Genomic DNA, 16,886 nt, shown 5'->3' with positions numbered 1-16,886 from the left:
CCTAGTGAAGTGGAATCTAGACGGGATTTGGAACCGGGAACACACTACCTCCATCAATTGTCTAAATCCCACTGCACTAATGGCGGATACCGGACGCACATCTAACACCAACATAGCAGTCAAGGCCTCAGTTATACGTTTTGCTTCAGGATGACTGCTGTCGTACTTCATCCTCCTCGCTAAGGACTGTTGGAGGGTCAATTGTTTAGTAAAAGTAGTGGTGTTCCTACTTCCTCTCTGGGATGATGAACGACTCCCAGCAGCAGCAACAGCGGCAGCAGGAGGCGTAGCAATGCAGGATCCTCCGGAGGAATCCCGGATAGGAGAGTCAGTCATGCCAGTGACATGGCCTGCAGGACTACTTCCGATCCTGACAAAGGAGGAAATTGACGAGGAGGGAGTTGACGGTGTGGTTTGCAGGCGCTTGGATACAACAGGACAACGGGATTTAGGTGTCCCTGGACTGCTTACGGTCTTAGCCAAAGTTTCTGAACTTGACAGTAACTTATTCTGAACACGCTGCAGGTGCCGTATAAGGGAGGATGTTCCTAGGTGGTTAACGTCCCTACCCCTACTTATTCCACCTTTACATATGGTACATATGGCAAGACAGTTGTTGTCCGGATTTGGATAGAAATATTGCCAGACCAAAGAGGTGGAATGTTTGGTCTTCTGCCCAGGCATGACCGTGATGGGCTTTTTCATCCCACGGACAACAACTGTCTCCCCCAGAGCCTGATTTAAAGAAACCACATCACCATCAGAATCCTCCTCGCCAACTTCCTCCTCAGCGCCAGCTACACCAGTATCCTCATCCTGTTGTACTTCAACAGTGACATCTTCAATTTGCATATCAGCAAGTGGACTGTGGGTGCTCCTTTCAGCACTTGCAGGGGGTGTGCAAATGGTGGAAAGAGCCACCTCTTCCCGTCCAGTGCTGGGAAGGTCAGGCATCGCAACCACCACCACACTTGGACTCTCCTTGGGGATTTGTGATATCTTCTTAGAAAGGACAGTTCTTCGCTGTGCTTTTGCCAGCTTAACTCTTTTGATTTTTTTAGTGGGAGGAGGGCTTCCATCGTCATGTGAAGCTGAACCACTAGTCATGAACATACTAGGGATCGACCTTAGCCGTTTCTTGCCACTCCGTGTCGTAAATGGCATATTGGCAAGTTTACGTTTCTCTTCAGATGATTTAAATGTTTTTTTCAAGGTCATTTTCCTGAACTTTGTCATTTGGGATTGTATGTGCCCTCTACTATGACATTGGGCATCGGCCTTGGCAGACGACGTTGATGGCATGTTATCGTCTATGTCATGACTAGTGGCAGCAGCTTCAGCACTAGGAGGAAGTGGTTCTTGATCTTTCTCTATTTTATTTTTATCGGAGAAAGTTTGGTCCTCCATTTATGTTATATCGATTTGATATATACGTGCGGCTAAACACAGAAAATATTTTTTTCTTTTGCTGGAGAGTAGTGCACTTTGTGGGTTACACCACCCTTTAAGAAATGAGCCAGCCGGCTCTTTACTTATGGGACACAGGCGCACGCTTGGCGCTGCTCCTTTGTTGATGCACGTGCGCTACTGCGCACACAATTCACAAACACAGAAAATATATATTTTTTTGGTTTGGACTGGAGTGTACTTTGGGGGTTACAGCACCCTTTAACGGTCAAGCCAGCCGGCCCTTTACTTATGACACAGGCGCACGCTTGGCACTACTTTGTTGATGCACGTGTGGCTACTGCGCACACAATTCAGAAACACAGAAAATATTTTTTTTTTTGGTTTGGACTGGAGTGTACTTTGGGGGTTACAGCACCCTTTAACGGTCAAGCCAGCCGGCCCTTTACTTATGACACAGGCGCACGCTTGGCACTACTTTGTTGATGCACGTGCGGCTACTGCGCACACAATTCACAAACACAGAAAATATATTTTTTTGGGGTTTGGACTGGAGTGTGCTTTGGGGGTTACAGCAGCCTTTAACGGTCAAGCCAGCCGGCCCTTTACTTATGACACAGGCGCACGCTTGGCACTACTTTGTTGATGCACGTGCGGCTACTGCGCACACAATTCACAAACACAGAAAAAATATTTTTCTAGCACTTGGGGGGAGCACCCCTTATGGACAGAGCACCCCCTGGACAACACTACAGCACCCCTTTAGGACTGGGACACTGCACAGGACTTTGGAGTGGACACAGCCCCTATGGAGAACTGACTGCACAACACAGTCCAGCCAGCCCCTATGGACTTTGAAGTAGTGGACACAGCCCCTATTAACAACAGCAGCACAGCACAACACAGCCAGCCCCTATGGACTTTGAAGTAGTGGACAACAGCAGCGCAGCACAGCACAGCACAACACTACTCTGCACTACACTACACAGCCCAGCCAGCCCTAACTCCCACCCTCCCTCTTCACTGTCCACAGCCGAGTGAGAAAATGGCGCCGACGCGAGTACCTTATATAGGATCCAAACCCGCGAGACCCGGAAGGCGGGATGATGACGTTTTGCCTCGATTTCAGATCCGAGTCAGGCGGGAAAAGTCGAGCCTGACTTGGATCTGCCTCGGATCGGGGGGGTTCGGATTTCAGAAATCCGAACCCGCTCACCCGTAGTATAAAGACTGGGCGTATGAGATTATAAATTTGAGAGATAGCTTTTGTGTCTAGCGATTGTGAGCGTAAAAAATTGTCCAAGGAATTATCCCAATCTCGAGCCAAAAAACTCTGCACCGTTACCTCAACGTAATGTTTCGCTTGCCAAAATGCAAGTGGATGTCTTGTCAGTACTGTATATTTGTCCCTCGCCTCCTGGAATGTGAGGGGCCTCCCATCTTCTCTTTGTGTCAACTTGTCAATACTGTCAATTTGTAGTGTTCGCCATAATGTTGAATGGGTATGAAGCATCTCCCTGCTGGAAATCTGGATTTGCAAGAAAGGGAAGATATAATGTTTAATGAGCATTTAAAGTGAATTTATGTCTAACAATGTGCCAGGTTTCTACTGCAGGGTCCATAGGGCTCCACAGGAGACCTTGGGGTATAGGTTGATGACGTCAGTCGTCGAGCACCTCAATAGTTAAATTTGTGCTCCCAGGATGCACCGGGCTCCTCTCCTATACCCCGCCCCCAGGCCAAGGCACCTCAGTTTCGTAGGTGCTCGGCACGGAGTCGGGTCACTTTAAGAGGGACTGCGTTGACAGCCCAGAAAATATTTTTTTTTTACTGCAGAGTGGTCAGCATGGGCTGTCCAGCGGACGCCCATGCTGCCACTCCGACACCCCGCTGGCACCGAGATGCTGGCACTACGCTAGGGATCGCGGTAGGTGTCTGGGGGTTTTGGCTAGCAAAAGCCCCCAGATGCCCAGGACTGTGGCCGGACGTTACAGAGAACATTCAGGTGAGTAGCGGGCGGCCGCAGCAGGCGCCCGCTGATAACACAGTTCATTTACTTCCCAGGGCTGGGGGTCCCTGGGAAGAGGCTGCGTGTGGCACCAGGCAAGGCGCCGCCTGCGCTGTCACTAGACCACCAGGGATAGGGGGCCACAACGTGCAGATGTTGTGCCATCCCAGGGGTTAATAACATGCCAGGGGAGCGGGCCTTCCCTGTATGGTACAGCCGGCCCCTCCCCCGCTGCACTGCGCGCCTCTCCACAGCGGTTTGGCGGTTGCAGGCATCTCTCCTCCCTCAGGCAGGCCCCCTGTGAGTCCTCCAGCGGTCATTTTAATGTGCATAAAACGCTAGTCTCACAGGGAGCTGTGGAGCCTGGGTCCCCCTACATACCCCTCCTCCAAGCAGGTCGGTGTATGTAGCACTATTCCTACTAGACACAAGGTCTAGTTAGTTGATAATAATGCAGTATAGTGCAGGTTTTCCTGGCATTGTATGTGTCTGTTGCTAGCGCTGTCTGACTGTAAAACTTTTTCTCTGTCAGCCATTTTAGCTATCCCTGTACTTTCTCTGTCACTAGCCCTTGCGGTGACATTGCTGCTGAGGGATCAAATTACTTCACAGTTCAGTGGTGAAGGCGGAGCCTAAGCTGAGCTGAGGAGTTTTACACATACATTCATTATGTCTGGCAGTGATTCTGCTCAGGCTGATATCCCCCTTACACAGTCCTGCAACAGGTGCTTTGTTGGACAAAAGTACGGCGAGATTATTGTGGGAGGATTGTGTACCCTGCGTACCAGAAATGCAGGATTACCTGCTGGGCCCAGCTCTTCTCAAGAGCCGCCCTGGGCTTGTTTTGCACAAGCACTAACTACCCTGACGGGTCGGCTTGCTGCACCTTCAGTGGCCCCACAATTGGGGTACGCTCCGAAGGTTGCTATGCCATCTACGTCACAGGGGATTCCCTGACAGTTGGTTGTGGCTCATAATATGCCCTTACAACCTACTCCCTACCAGACTGAACCTGTTTGGGTTAATACTCTCTCCAATACGGTGCAAAACCTGATGGAGGTTTTACAGGGGGAGTCTTTCCAGCGCTCTGCTAGGAAGGAGGTACTGTCTTCCCAGTCCATGTATTATCAAGATGATGTGTCGACTGCTGATGGAGAAATTCTGGACTTATCTGATACAGAGCTACCTCAAAAGGAGGCGGAGGCTAAGTTCAAAATTTATGTACACGGCCACATTTGTGCAGTCCGTTTGGCTATGGATATTGGGGATGAGGATACACCAGCAGCCAAATCCAAACATGCTTTTTTTAAGGAAGTGAAAAGTTCAGCGATTGCTTTTCCCCTGTCGGATCAGCTAGTTGAACATCTGGAAGAAGCCTGGAAAACTCCAGGCAGGAGGTTTCAACCGCAGAAATGGTTGGAAGCCACTTATCCATTTGAGGAGAAGTATTTCTCTAAATGGGAAACTCCTCCTCAGGTGGATTCTCATATTACACGCCTTGTCAAAAGTGCGACACTTCCTATGTCGTCCATGTCATCATTAAAGGATGTTATGGACAGAAAAGTGGAGGTGTGCCTTAAGTCCATTTATTCCCTCTCTTGGGTCGCTAGGCCAGCTATGGCTATATGCTGGGTGGCCAGGCCCATGGGACGTTGGGCAAATGGCTTGGAAGCGTCCTTGCCTGTAGAGGCTACCAGTGAACAAATTGAACTGGTAGGTTACCTCAGAGACTCGGCTACATATGTGACTGAGGCTGCTTTGGATGTTAGTCTCCTAACATCTCGCATTTCATCGGCTGCAGTGTCAGCTAGACGCTCTCTTTGGTTGCGATCTTGGAGAGTGGATGCTGATTCCAAGAAAGGGTTAGAAGGTTTACATTTTTATGGCCAGGTCTTATTTGGGCCAGATTTGGGCAAAATCGTGGACACTTTGGCTGCTGCCAAGTCTGCCTGTTTACCTTCAGCCCCAATGCCATCAGGATCTGGAACTCAGTCCTTTCGGACTTTCCATCCTCAGGGTAAGGCCAAGGTTCAGTCCTTTCCCAGACCGTCAGGAGCTAAGAAGATGACAAAGCCCAAGAAGCAGGCTTGGAGTACCAGGCATCCAGCTGCCAAGCCCGACGCTAAACCCTCAGCCTGACGGGGCAGGCTTCTCCAAGGTGGGAGGCTGACTTTTTCAGTTCGCCCAGTGTTGGTGGCATACCACAACAGTCACTTGGGTAAGGGAAGTGGTCTCTCAAGGGTACGCCCTTTCCTTCCAATACAGACCTCCTCATCAATTCTTCCCTACGGGACTTCAGGTGGATCAGGAAAAGGCATTGCAACTGCAGAAAGTTATACGATCTATGCTCCTACAGGGAGTTATAGTTCCGGTACCTACTCCCCAGAGGGGAATGGGCTATTATTCCACTCTCTTTTTGGTTCCAAAACCGAATGGTGCATACAGGCCTATCCTAAACCTCAAGTCCCTAAACAAGTTTCTCTGAGTGCCTCGGTTCAAAATTATACTGGCTATGGAACCTGGGGATTTTATGGTGTCTCTGGACATTCAGGATACCTACCTGCATGTCCCAATAGCTTCGGCTCACCAGAGGTACCTCAGGTTCGCAGTGTTGCAACAACACTTCCAGTTTCAAGCCCTGCCGTTTGGATTGTCCACGGCACCCAGGGTGTTCACCAAACTTATGGCAGTGATGGCAGCCAACTGCGGCTGCAGGGGGTCTGTCTGTTACTTTACCTGGACGACCTACTATTGCTAGCCAGGTCTTCGGAATTACTTCTTTAGCATCTACAGCTGACAATAACAGTGCTACAAAGCCACGGTTGGTTGATCAACTGGAAGAAGTCCTCGCTGACACCCTCACAGAAGATGCTACATCTTGGGGCATTGTTAGATTCTCAACAACAGAGGATTTTCTTGATTAGGGACAAGATAACCACGCTGCAGCAGCGGGTTCGCAGCTGCCTGCACAGTCGCCGGGTATCAATTCACTCGGCAACGCATTTACTGGGCTCCATGGTGTCGATCTTCGACATGGTGGAGTATGGCCAGTTCCATTCCCGGCCTCTACAGACACTGATCCTTTCCAGATGGGACGGATCTCCACGCCGGAAACGAACCCAGACATTGGTACTGTCTCCAGAGGTACGTCTATCTCTGACAAGTCACCTTACAAAGGGCCGCCCCTTTTGGATCCCAGAATGAGTCCTTCTGACAACGGACGCCTGTCCCCGGGGTTGGGGTGCAGTGATGGGTTCACACCTCTTCCAGGGAAGGTGGACAATAGAGGAGTCCGTGCTTCCAATAAACATATTGGAACTCAGGGCGGTTCTAAGGGCTCTTCAGCAATCAAGGCTCATACTTCACGGAAAACCCGTGCAAGCCAGTCAGACAACGCCACCACAGTGGCCTACATAAACCGCCAAGGAGGCACTCGAAGTCAGGCGGTACTAATAGAAGTGTCCCGCATCCTGACTTGGGCGAAGGAAAATGTCCCAGCCATATCGGCAGTGTTTATCCCGGGAGTACTGAACTGGGAAGCGGACTTCCTAAGCCATCATGATGTACACCCAGGGGAATGGTCACTTCACCAGGAAGTATTTCAGCTTCTGGTGAACAAGTGGGGACTTCCCGAAGTAGATCTAATGGCATCTCGGCACAACCACAAGTAGCCAAGGTACGACTCAAGAACAAGAGACGTGGGGGCTCTGCTGGTAGACGCTCTGTTGGTCAAATTGACCTTCCAGTTTGCGTACCTGTTCCTCCATTCTCCCTTCTGCCTTGTGTGATTCGGAAGTTCAAGCAAGAAGGAGGTATGCTACTGCTGCTAGCTCCAGCGTGGCCCAGGCGTCACTGGTACGCAGATCTTCGGAGTCTATCCATAGACACACCGATGCTGTTGCCTCAATGTCCGGACCTGTTGTCCCAAGGTCTTTGCCCCTACCCGGACCTGAGTCGTCTGTCTTTGACGGCGTGGCTCTTGAGGCTGCCCTCTTGAATTCCAGGGTTTTTCCAGCTCGGTGGTGAACACCATGCTCAGAGCTCGCAAGCCTGCTTCTGCGAGGATTTATTATAGAGTGTGGCACATTTTCTTTGAATGGTGTCTCCCCAGAGGTTATAATCCTCACACATTTGGATTATCCAGGATTTTGGCATTCCTACAGGTGGGCTTAGATCACGGTCTTCGCCTTGCTTCTCTGAAGGTGCAGGTTTCTGCCCTGTCAGTACTGTTTCACCATAGGATTTCTACTCTTCCGGATGTACACACCTTTATGCAAGGTGTGCTTCATATCCAACCTCCCTTTATCCCACCGGTGGCTCCTTGGGATTTGACTGTGGTCCTTAGGGCTCTATAAGGACCGCCATTTGAACCACTGGGCTCAGTGTATTTAAAATGACTCACAATTAAAACTGTGTTTCTTCTAGCCATTGCTTCGGCCAGAAGAGTGTCAGATTTGGGGGCTTATTCATGTCACCCTCCCTTTCTGATTTTTCATAGGGACAGGGCGGTTCTTCGTACTCGCCCTGGTTTCCTACCTAAGGTGGTATCCAGCTTCCACATTAATGAGGAAATTGTACCAGTTTTTAACTCCCCAGACCTTTCAGCTGGTGAGGCCTCTTTGGATGTGGTATGTGCTCTACAAACTTATGTGGACTGTACCAACTCATTTTGGAAGTCGGACTCACTGTTTGTCCTTTTTGGTTTCTGAAAGAAAGGATGACCTGCCACTAAGCAGACTTTGGCAGGCTGGATTTGCCTGGCAATTTCAGAGGCTTACCTTCATGAGGGCCTTCCTGTACCGTCCTCTATTAAGGCTCATTCTACTCAGTCTGTGGGTCCTTCGTGGGCAGCTCGTCGTGGCTCCTCTGCTGTTCAGCTGTGCAAGACAGCCACGTGGTCTACTGTCCATACATTCTTAAGGTATTATGCATTTGATACCTTTGCCTCTCTGGATGCTTCCTTCGGGCGGCGGATTCTCCTTTCTGCACAGGAGCGTCCCCACCGTAAAGGAGACTGCTTTGGGACATCCCCAAGGTCTCCTGTGGAGCCCTATGGGACCCTGCAGTAGAAAATAAGAGATATGGTAAGACCTTACCTTTGTTATCTCTATTTCTACGAAGTCCATAGGGGTCCACAGGACTCCCGCCCTGTCGCACCTGTGCTGCAGATGGGCTGTGTTCTGGTCACCGGTTTTCCGTCTCCTTCTGTATGTGAGAATGTGATACTTGAGTGTTCCAGAATTTCTTCCTTCTTTCTTCTCCTCCGGCCATTGGCTTGTTACGAAACTGAGGTGCGTTGGCCTGGGGGCGGGGTATAGGAGAGGAGCCCGGTGCATCCTGGGAGCACAAATTTAACTATTGAATGCTCGACGACTGACGTCATCAACCTATACCCCAAGGTCTCCTGTGGATCCCTATGGACTTCGTAGAAATAGAGATAACAAAGGTAAGGTCTTACCATATCTCTAATTTTTTCTTGGAAACCAAAGCAAGGGGTTCTCTTTGATCTCCTGTGGGATTTCCTCATCATGTGCATGTAAGAAACTAATAAGACCCCCTGTTGCCAAAAATTCCTCTTCAAGAGAGGTGTTGGCATACAAGTCATGTTGAAACAACCAATCTTTAACGTACCGGCGATGCGCTGCACATACACTTGCACATTGGGAAAGTTGATACCTCCTCGACTTCTAAGCTGCTGCAATTTATGTTGGCCAATGCGAGGCCTTTTCCCATTCCACACAAATTTCCTGAAAACATAATTAAGTTGTTGGGCATCTTTGTTGGAAATTAAGAATGGCAGAACTTGTATGGGGTACATAATTTTTGGAAAAGAAACCATCTTAATTTATTGAGAAATTGTAATATTATTCTACATCACTAAACACCCAAAGGGGAGAAAAAAAAATCTATATATTTTTATTATCTAAATTTATTATATTTAGTCCTCAGACTGGGCTGCCAGAAGGCTTCACGCTAACATAATGGGCCTGATTCAGACCCACTCGCGAGCGGCTGTCCGCTCGCAAGTGGGTCGATGTTATGCACTGAGCATGCGCACGACGGAGGGAGCTCCGTCGTGCGCATGCGCCAGACGCGACGAGCGAAGGAAAGTCCTTCGCTCGTTGTGTCCGATCAAAGGGGGCGTGCTGTCAATGTTGATTGACAGCACGCCCCCTTTGGTGGGCGTGCCGGGGGCGTGCCTCCCTGACGGGGGCGTTCCCACGGGAACGCCTCCCGTCAGAAGCCGGCCCACTGACATCACTAGTGATGTCAGTGGGAGTGATTTTGGCTCTGATAGAGCCAAAATCACTCCGGAGCTTGCGGTTGAAAACCTCAACCGCAGGCTCCGGCTCGCAATTTCGATGGTCGCGATGGTCTCGACCATCGCGGCCATCACAATGCACGCTCGTATAGCCTGTGGGTGGTGACCCACAGCTATACGAGCGTCCAGGAGGACGCTCCATGAAAATGGAGGCTGGCCCTCATTCAGAGCGTGCGCTCTGCTCAGAGCGTCCGGCTCTGAATGAGGGCCAATATCCTCTGTAGGTGCTCTACACCCGTAAATTGCTTAGGGTCACTTTGATGATGGGTTGGATCGTTTAGAAAATGTTTAGGAATATTACATGTCACAACTTTTTTCACAATAGTCCTTTTATTTTCCAGGAAGACAATTCAATTGTGGTGTATAATACATCCTGCATACCGTCACTTTGACTCACAAATATATAAAAACATGCTTAATCTGACTTTTGATAACATTTCCTAAACTCTGTGACACAGTAGATTTCACTTCTGTTACCTTATGTGAAATAAATTGGCTTGGAAGTCTCTCAGAGATGCCATCCAACCACAACTCCAACCGATACTGTTTAGTCGGATCGTAGAGTAATCTTTTATACCATTGAAAATCCTTAAATTTTCTGTTAGCTTTTAACACATACTCCTTAGTTTCCTGAATGACATCTCCTCCAGTTTAATTGAAAGGCTTTATAATAATAGCAGTGCCAGAAAGTACATATTGAAAAATTTTGAATAGTAAGATATTTATTTTTCTATTGTTTAGTTTAGTAAAAAGCAAAAGTCTGCCTGTATGAGCTTATATATTGTACGGGGTTAAGTGAGATTTAGGTTTAAGTTTAGAATTAATTCAAAGAGAATTATTGTTTGATTTGTAAATTGAATCGCTCACTTAATCTAGATTGAACCAGATTCCATTTTCTCTGATAAGATTCTTAAAAAACCCTCCAGAGATTGTTCATCACCTTTATCTAATTCATGTTCCCATAATTATTTTCTAAGTTCTTTCTGAGTTTCTTTTCTACAAATTGTTTAAAAAATAAAGATTACATTCAAACTAATGAGATTTGGATTAGATGAAGGCACAAAAATGAGTCCTTTCCCCAGGAAACTTAATTCATGTGTAGATAAATGTTTTACCGTTAAATTAAATATCCCATTGAGAACTATGGCCCTCATTCAGAGCCACTCGCAAACAGCAGTACGCTCGTTGCGTTCCGATGTTGACTAACCACGCATGCGTCGGTGTTACACTGCGCATGTGCGTACGGCAGTTTGCGAGCTTTTTATCTGTCGTTCCTAAAATAGCGTACAGGAAGTGACATGTCAAATGTGATTGACAGAACAGGGCGTTTTTGGGTGTTGACGGGGATGGAGATGGAAAAACGCAGGCGTGGCGAGGCGTTTTTGGGGCGTACATACATTAGCAGATGCGAACGTCAAATGTGTTCGGACCGTCACATACGTCACTGGAACATTCTCTTTCCCTTCAAAATGCTCGCACAGTTTAGGGTCTGGATTACTCGACCACATTGGCGATGGCCTTCTCCTCCGTCCCGGCACTCCACGATGTTGCAGCGATTAATCGCGGGTGGTCACAAAAGCAATTAGTGTTGTATTGAAAACCGGCTTGGTATGTGTTTGGAAAGCAGATTATTGGGATAGCACAAAACCGTACGCAGGTGGAAATCATACCTGCTAATGTCAGGATTACACAATCAATTGGCGAACATTTTTGGGGGGGGGTTTTGGCCTCAATTTGTTGTTTATGGCCTATTGTGACAATAATGTCATCATGTTTTAATTAGCTCCCCTTTTTTTTTTTTATGTGCAATTTGCATCGTTATGTGTTTTTTTAAACGTTCCTTCAAGAGGCCTTTTTTTTATACAAATGAAATGGTTTTTGGTGTCCTTTTTTGCCTTTAGGGCCAGGATTAAATGTAACCCATTTGTCCAATAATGTCACAATACAATGTCAGATTTTTTTCATAAATTTATTGTTTAAACACAAACCAATTGGCCTAATATTTTTTTTTTGTTTTTCTGCCAAAGATACTTTTTATCAAAAAAAAACAAACAATTAAGCTAATTGATACATTGATTGGCATGATACGATTGAGGGAGGTAGGCAGAATAAAGGAGCAGGTAATCGACATCTGACAAGGCCACTTCCGGTTTCACTTGTGCGTGCGTTCCCTTCAAGCCATTTCGGGGATGTACGCTCGCTATTTCGCACGCTCGTTAGTTAGAGGAGGGGTCGCCGGAGTTTAGGGAGGAATTTTAGATGCGAACGAAAATACGAGCGAGCCATTGAATTTAAATATTTTTGTACGTACGCCTAACGTACGTGCGCCCGCTTGCGAGTGGCTCTGAATGAGGGCCTATGTGTGTCTTTTTATTTTGTATTCTAGTTCCACTAAATCTGGGTCCCTTTGTCTTTGGGGGTACCCAGATATTGAAATTTTCGTTCTGTGACAATGCAAAACATCATTTAAGAAAAGATTAAGGCAACAACAGCACTAAATAAAAAATGCTGTGAAAACCAGCGACATTTCAACCACCCTGATGCCAATTGGAGGTTGGAGTTAGAATTTTAATAGTATAAACCTGTACTTTCGAGTGTGGCACTACTGGTCTTAGCAAGACCTGGCAACAATTAACTGCGCTAAACCATGGATGAAACCAAAAAATGTAAGAAGAGCGCTGGACAATGGTATAAATGTATTTGTCACTAGAAATAGATAATAATATATGACGAATAAAATGCACATGAGCAAAGATTAGAATATATAGAAAAACATCCATCCAGGATAAATCAGGCTAGTTGGTACTACAGTATAGTAGCTTGGAAGCACCGATATCAGTCTGTCATATCCCAGCAGCCAATCGGTTAATAAGCAGTCCTGGAGGCACAGATAAGTCGCTGGCATTAGTAATAGCAGTAACACAGTCAGCTGAAAGCGCCTCTTACACTTAAAAACCACAAACAGCCAAATGTATATATTGCCGTGTGACGTGTGCCAACACGAATAAAAGCGCCATGCACATTCTCCACGACCTAACCAGATGGTATACTAAAGCAGCAGATAGTAGGCAAAATAGGCAGGTAAATATACTGTATGTACAGTACATGCAAATGCAGGAATGATCCTGTTTAGGAGATGCTTGTTACCTGTTTGTTGTATCACTGTCTGCCGGCGTCCCGGTCAGATACAGCAGTGATCCGTCTGTTCTACTGCCTATGGTATGGTATAAACCATGGATGACAAGGCCTGATGGTACCACACATGTGAAAGTGAAGTTAAAAAAAAAAAACATCTAAATATTTTTGTATAACTAAATCATTGCTATTAGCTTTCCGGCCAAACTGGTAGCATGAAAGGCTCCTCTCATCCGCGAGATACTTCCATTCCCAACTGTTACTGCCAGGCTATTACAAGACAGACTTAGTGCCAAATGTAATAGGGTGCAGGGCCGGATTAAAGAGGAGGTCGTCCCGGGGCCCCCCCACACTGGGACGATGTGACCCTGCCGATAACAGGTGTCCAGCGGCACCTGTTCCCGTGTGGAGGCTCTGCAGCCGCTGCTATTCTATTGTATGCAGCAGCACAGTCCGTCCTGCTGCATCAGCTTTCTAAGAGGGAAGAGGGACTGGCTTCATACTAGTGCATGTAGGGGGGTTTTCCGAGTACTTAGAAAACCCCCCTGACCCACCGATTACCCCCTACACTGACCTAATTGGGAGTGGAGCCAATACGAGATGTCCCGCCCCCATATCCCCGAGGCCACTTTTGCAACCTATGCATGCAGCAGCTGCATCAAGGATATATGTGTACTGTTTTAGTGTGTGTGTGTATATGCAGGCCCAAAACTAGGATATCTGTCACCCGGTGCAAGGTAGCAATTTTGCGCCCCCTCCCTTCCTGTACCTGGATTTTGTCCTTGCTCCTCCATAAGGCAGTGCACTACTTAGACATCCCTGGTATAGTGACTTACATTATTCCACACACCATAATGCCCATTACACATTATGCCACACACTGGAATGCCTATTACCAAAGTGCCACTTACATATTTGCCCAACACCATTTTATATCCCACAGTAAGGTTTCTAATTACTTTAAAATTACCTGCTCGTTGCCAGGGGGTTTATGCTCGTTGCCAGGGGTTACATGCTTGTTGCCATGGGGTTTCATGCTCATTGCCATGGGGGTTTCATGCTTCTTGTCAGGGGATTTATGCTCGTTACCAGGGGTTACATGCTCGTTGCCATGGGGTTACATGCTCGTTGCCATGGGGTTTATGCTCGTTGCCATGGGGTTTTCATGCTCGTTGCCAGGGGTGCCATGCTCATTGCCAGGGGTTTCATGCTCGTTGCCAGGGGTTACATGTTCGTTGCCATGGGGTTTATGCTCGTTTCCAGGGGGGTTTATGCTCGTTTCCAGGGAATTTATGCTTGTTGCCTGGGGATTTCACGGGAGAAGATGTAGCTTTCAGCATCTTCTCCCGGCAGCGCCATTGTTCCCGGCACTTCCGGGAACGCTGTGTGCATTGTGCTCTGCTAACAGACACTAGAGGTCCAGCAGGACCTCTAGCATCTGTCTCTTTCTTGGCGGCAGCCATTTTTGGATGGCCGCTTTCAGCAGAGTCCATGCGGACGGCTAGTCCGCATGGAATCTGCTGAAAACGGCCATCCAAAAATGGCCGCCGCCAAGGAGGAGACAGACAGTAGAGGTCCAGTAAGGACCTCTAGCATTTGTCTCCTCTTTGGCGGCGGCCATTTTCGGATGGCCGCCGGATGGCTGAGTCAGCTGTTTTCACCCCCGCCCACAATCCCCACCAGGTGCACGTGCACCTCTAGCCCCCCCCTAGTTGCGGCCCTGGTATATGTGTTATTGTGTATTTGTGTTAGTGTGTATGTATGTGTTAAGGTGCTTACACACGGTATGATTAAAGTGCACGATAATATCGATCATATCGTTATCATTCATATTATGCATTTTTTGGTGCCTCCAACCCACCAACGACCTGCGATGCGCGGGCACGTATGGACGATAACGATATCGTCCATCGCCCGTGCATGCAGGCCAACCTGGTCGATATCGGCCAGGTGTCGTTGGCCGTCGTTTGTGGGTTCGTGGTGTGCTGGATGATCGATATCGATGATCCAGCACACCCGGGAGATCGTTCAATGATATAATTATCGTTGAAGATCGTCCCGTGTGTATGCACCATTAATGTGTATATATGTATTAGTATGTGTATACTGTTTATGTGTGAGTGCGTATGTTATATGTTTAAATATCTATTTATATTTAGAAACACTACCCCCCCCCCCCCCCAGAAAGTCCTGCGCTTGCCACTGGCTTCATGTGGCCTGGGGGGGGGGGGGTGAAGGAGTAGGCTCTACGTGGGGCTGTCAAGGGGGGAGGTAGATGACGGGTTCTGGTGCAGAACGCATCACTGTGTCATAGCTTCCCTCCTCCATATGTGGAATCCATCACCAGATCATAATGTAATCCTCACAGGTTTGCCGAACTCAGTAAAGTGAATGACCTGTTAAAAAGCTTTTTTTTCTGCAACAAAGACTTAGGGCCTGATTCAGAGCCGCTCGTAAGCGGCCGCTCGTTCGCTCAGAGCGATGTTCGCACATCTGCTCATGCGTATGGGTCGTAATGCGCATGCGCCAACCAGTCATCGCGGTCGGAAATCGAGCGCTCGCAAAATAGCGAGTGCCTGCTAATTTGAGTGACAGGATGAGGCGTTTGTGGGTGGTAAGAGGGGAAGGTGCATGAAAACGGGGAGTGGAGATCCGAACGCAGGCATGCCAAACGGTCAAAACGGGCGTTTTAAGGGTGTGCATAATTAACAAAGCAGCGTCATCGGACACGTCACTTGGTTGTTTCTTAGCCTGAACTGTTCGCATGATTGCGGTAGGAAAATCCAACCACAAGCACTGCGAGCAGTTCAGACACCTTTCCATGTTCCCGATTAATCTAATAAATAGCGGAGATGACGTAGGATGCGAGCGGCCAGGGGGCATCTTTACAAAATAGCGAGCGCATGTTTCGTTCGCTCGCTCAGACATAGAGGCGTCAACAGACCGCAAAGAGCGAGCGCTCAATTTAAATTGCCAGCCCCGAGCGAGCGCAAATAGCGTCCGGCTCTGAATCAGGCCCTTAATGCAGATTCATTTACAATGTTGGCAACCATGCTGAGACATGTTTCAATGTAGAATTTTATTAAAAGAAAGAGACCAGCATCCATTCAGCAAGAGATGAGATGACCATGCATAATATAATCATTGAGGTCCTTTTTTTTTTATCTAACTGGCTAGAAGTTTCAGGATGTACGGATCAAACAGATATTGATTAGGAATGGATAGGATATCTAGTACGATGGTGACTGCACCTGACCTGATGATACTCCATTAGATAATCTGAATATAACATTGGTTCTCTGTACCAAGGCTAGATTGGACCAGGGTGCCCGACACCTGATAAAGATTAATCCCATATGGTATCCCCTCTCGCCGGTATTGTACAGGAATTTTGCTCCTGTGTTGATATGTTAGACTCCCATCTCTCTCCACTCCAATCTGTCCTCAATGCTGCTCGGCTCAGCTTCCTCTCCAAATGTTCTATATCTGCCTCCTGTCCCCTGCAAACCCTACACTGGCTCCCCTGCACCTTCACAGCCAAATTCAAGGTTCTTACACTCATTTACAAAGAAGCGATATAAGACAAAGTAAACTCTTTTTGTTGGGGCACTCTTAATATAATGTTAAATCTTAACTTTAATTATTAGACTTGTATAACACATAAAAAAAAAACATTGAAAAAGAAGAATTATAATAAACAAAGACAAAAATAAATATTATATATATATATATATATATATATATATATATATATATATACTAAAGCTAGCCCATTGGAGCCTTCACAGTATTATCCAAATAAACCTTAAATTATCTGGTCACGTGTGTGTGTGTAATCATTGCATTATACCAGTCTTTGTTATGTCAGTCACAATATATAGTTCACATATGCTTATATAATACAATGCGGATGCATGCATGGGGCGATGTATCATAATAAACAGTGATATCTGGTTTCCTCTTTCAATTACCTATAGTATATTCTGCAAAAAGGAATTTAATACCTTTTATGTA

The sequence above is a fragment of the Taudactylus pleione genome, unplaced genomic scaffold, assembly GCF_031769625.1.
Source record: "Taudactylus pleione unplaced genomic scaffold, aTauple2 ptg000400l, whole genome shotgun sequence".
NCBI classification, from domain to species: domain Eukaryota; kingdom Metazoa; phylum Chordata; class Amphibia; order Anura; family Myobatrachidae; genus Taudactylus; species Taudactylus pleione.
The sequence above is the reverse complement of the archived record's forward strand: the minus strand, read 5'-3'. Positions refer to the sequence as shown.